The sequence below is a fragment of the Plasmopara halstedii genome, assembly GCF_900000015.1.
Source record: "Plasmopara halstedii genome assembly, contig: Scaffold_2386, whole genome shotgun sequence".
Classification (NCBI taxonomy): domain Eukaryota; phylum Oomycota; class Peronosporomycetes; order Peronosporales; family Peronosporaceae; genus Plasmopara; species Plasmopara halstedii.
Window position 1 is genome coordinate 1,238,516 of NW_020189293.1, and position 4,303 is coordinate 1,242,818.

Consider the following 4,303-nt stretch of genomic DNA (forward strand, 5'->3'; position numbering starts at 1 on the left):
GTCTCCAAAAGCCCGTAGTCGGTCCTACCTCCGGACCGAGGTGTACATCATGAAATTGAACTGGATCCGGGAACCAAATACTGCGTAACACGCCAATGGCCCCCGTCCAGGGAGCAGCGTGACGTCATTGCCGCCTATTTCTGTGCGAAGCACGAGGCAGGAATGGTCTGTGCAAGTAAATACAATTTGACACTCACGTTTTGTGACCAGAAGCCGAACGGCAAGTGGCGTACCGTTCACGCTTACAATAAGCAAAATGCTGCCAACATTTGACACAGACGCCGATTTCAAGGAAGGGTGTTCGAACAATATGGTTGGCTGTATCAAGTACATCGCACTCGACTTGGTCGATGGTCATTACCAACTGCTTGTGAGACAGAGTGACATTCCGCTGACAGCGATGAGTACTCCGAGCGGGATGCTCTGGGGAGTGGCTGGTGATGCCCTAGGGGCTTGTCAAATGCACCAGCAGCATTAATCGTCTTGTGACGCGGTTTCAAGCCCCACCGGGCCTATGCATAAATATACCTCGACGAATTCTTCGTCCACAGTCGTGCGAAGCACGGGAGGACAGATGAGGAAAACCATATCGTCCATTTGAGAGCGGTGCTCGATACGAATAAGCTGTATGCTAATACCGATAAGTGCACCTTCGGCGTTGAGGAAATACACTTTTTAGGGTGCTTCATTGAAAAGCGTAGCCTTCAAGCGGATCTCGTTAAGGTCGAGGTCATTGTGGACTGGCCGGCTCCAAAGAACCAGAGGGACTTGCGCAAGTGGCTTAGCCTCGTCAACTACTTGCAAAAGTATAGCGCAAATTATGCGGAATGGTATGGCTATTGTCGAATCTCCATAAGAAGGATACGGAATGGTGTTGGAACACCGAACATCCGGAGGCTTTTGACGGGTTCAAAGACAGACCCCATCATGCACCAGTACTGGCGTTGTCAGACCCCGATCGTCCTTTAAGTGTTGTCTGTGATGCTTTGGAGTTTGCCATCGGTTGTGCACTGCTGCTAGCAGACACATAAGGGCGATATCGGGTGATCGCGTTCAAATCTCGCCAGCTTAAGGCTGCGGAGAGGGAATTTCCATTTTACGACAAGGAATTACTTGCGATGAAGTACGCACTTGCCAAGTCCAGGGTGCACCTACTCGGCTTCAAGCCGTTTGTGATCTACACAGATCATGCATCACCATGCACTGCGACTCGGTCGTCTTACGATGGTCAGATGGCTCTCCTTCGTTGCGGATAGAATTTTCGAGGCAAAGTATTAGCCGAAAAAAATACTTTGCCTCCAAAATTCTTTTTGGCTGATGCGTCGTCACGCAGCGGTGACGTCGTCAGTGACGGAATTGATCCGCGCCGCGCGGCTACAGGCTCTCGGGAGCAACGAGTTTGGAAACTCGGACAAAAAATTGTTGGCGCGTTTGCGCGCACGGTTACACCGATATTCATTGAATAACCGGTTCTGTAATATAGCACCGATTCAACGGATACATTACGAATCGTGGTTCCTCGTGATGAGGATTTGAAATATCGCATCCACTATGCGGCCCACGATACCCCCATTTAATGGTCATCTCGGTCGTGAGAAGACGTACGGTTTGGCGAGTTGTCGTTATTGGTGGCTCAAGCTGTACAAATAGACGAGCACATATGTGCGCACGTGTGAGACGTTTCAGAGGGTGAAATCCTATCAGAATGTGGTGATGCCGCTGGCCCAGGTTACCGGTACCCTCCGGGTGTTGGTAGTGGACATTGTGTTTGGCTTGCGAAGGACTCGGCGGGCAACGGGATGTGGTGGGTTTTGTGGTCTATTTGAGCAAGATGGCTCATATTGCGGTAGTGCCAGACACTATCGACGGTATGGACACAGCGTCGCTGTTTGTTGATCGTGCCTTTCGACAACATGGACTCTGGTAGTCAATTTTCTCTAACAGAGACTGCGCTTCACTGGGGAGTTATGGCGTATAATCTTCAGGATGCTGGGCACCAAGCTGGCCATGTCAACAGCAGATTATCCGCAGACCGATAGTCGAACTAAGCTTGTGAATCGCGTCGTTAAAGACGTAATTCGCAGCGTCTGCGCTAAGACGCCGAAGCGCTGGAGCACCATCTTGCCACTCGTAGAGCTTGCTTGAAATGATGCGGTACCGGCTACACGCCATTCTACACGCCATTCTACGCGAACGATAATCGCGTCCCGCTGACACCGCCATCCCATGGCTCAGGGCTTGGTGAAGGAGGAAAAGCTGAACGGCCAGCTGATATCAGCCCCTTACTGTCTTTGGAGAAGTCGAGGGCCTCTTATCTAGCAGACTGAGTGTCCTACGACACGTTTGCGATGCGTTGGTTGGAAGCCAAGACATGCAGAAAGAATATGTAGATAGATGAAGCGGAAAAATGTGGAAAACTTTGAGGGCGGAGACCTGCTGTTAATAAACGCTAAAAAACCTTCCTACATATGCAGTCTCTGCTGTCTTTAAGACAAAGCTCCGTCCATGATTTATTAGAAATTTTATGGTCGTGGTTAAGGGAGGGGGCTTGCGCATACGCTGAACCTTCCGAGAAGGATGCAAACCCACCTGGTGTTTTATGTGAACTTCCTTGAGCCGTCCCGGGATCCGGAGCCAGGGGCGCAAGTGAACGCGGAAGCGTTGGCGCCAAAGCGGCACCCAAAAGCGCTCGGCCACCCAGAATACGAACCAGCAACTCGTTCAGAGCACAGAGGCAACGATTTCGCTTTCAACAGCGCAAGGCGCTCCACCGTCTCACGAAGTGACGTATTCGTCTGCCCGACGGCTAGGAGCCACTCCGACAGAGTGCGATAATCCTCATCGTGAGACAGTTGATACACAAAGTCTTCCAGGCTCTCGAGGTCTTCCGCACAGCCGTAGGCGACCTCGGAATAATGCTCGGCGGAATACCGATGACGACGGACTTCGTTCTCCATAGCTCGAAAAGATTCGCAAGTCACTGGACGGCGATCGACAAAGTCGTCATTGTCCGCCGTTGGCTCTTCTGTCGACTTACTTCGGATTGTCGCCCCACGACGTATGGGTTAACCCCTAACGATCCCGCGAGCTTTGTGTATGCAATCACAAGAGCTCAGGACCACTGCTTGAGCTTAGCTCATGATACTTCTACTTCCCTCGCTTTTGCCGAGAAGCGCGGAGCGTCTGATGGCGCGAGGCGTCCTGATCTTAGATGAGAATGGTGGCGTCCGCTATCATGTGGATAAACACCTTGTGGGTCGACGTCGTCGACAGGGTCTAGCTTAATATCTTGTGAAGTGGCGGCGATACCCAGACTCCGAGAACTCGTGGGAGTTTGAGGTGCCACTTCGGCAAGACTGCCCAGACATGGTAGACGCTTATGATAAGAGAGATTATATGGCATCGCGTCGTCGTGCGCCCCGTGCTTCTCGGCAGTATCCCGGGAAGCCGGAGGGCCATGGGCCATGGGCCGAGATCAAATTATGGCCCTAAGCTGCTGTGGTCGTTAACTCACACGTGTAAGAAACCACAGAACTCGCGGAGGAGTTATGGATTGGTCTATATATCGCAGGGTGACAATACGCAGGAAGTCGGCATTGCGCCTTGAGTTTGGCAACTCAAGTCAAAAATGGCGTTCTACGCGCACGTTTACTTCGTTGTGGCTTCGCTGTAAGGTAGATAGCAAGGAAAGGTTTTGGTTCCGCTGCACCCATCCCTCAGAGAGCTCCTCATCATCTATAGCGGTTTCGCAAGGGGGAGCACCATAGGAATAGGCCGCATTGCGCGAACAGGAGCGCCTCCTTTTTCAGCTCAATGTCGAGTGCGGTACCGAACCATTAGAACTACTTGGGAATCAAGAAGTGAGCTCGGAGAGCTTTCTGCTGACCAATCTCAGCTTGCGTAGTGGCGCGGGGCCCCAACTACGAAGACGTTTAACAATCGACTGATCGCGTCTTTTGCTTCGGTAGCGGGATCCACGGAGCGAAAGCCGTATTCCACATGAGGATCTAGGTCCGAACGTGGATACAATCGCATGAGAGTCGCCCTCTCCTCTTCTCTTTGTGGGCAGCTTTAACTGCGGCTCCTAGCCTCGTCGAGACGATTGGATACGATATCACTTCCTCCGGAAGTCGAGAAGTCTGGGAACGGATACGGTGTTCACAAGGTGTGAGCTATGCTCACGTCGCACTGCTAGAGCACCTCATCCTCCTCGTCTTCCTATGCTGAATAAGAAGTATCCGAATCGTAGTCGACTTCCTCTAACTCCTCGACGAGGAAATCCGTCGCTCGGGGTGGGTGCAGT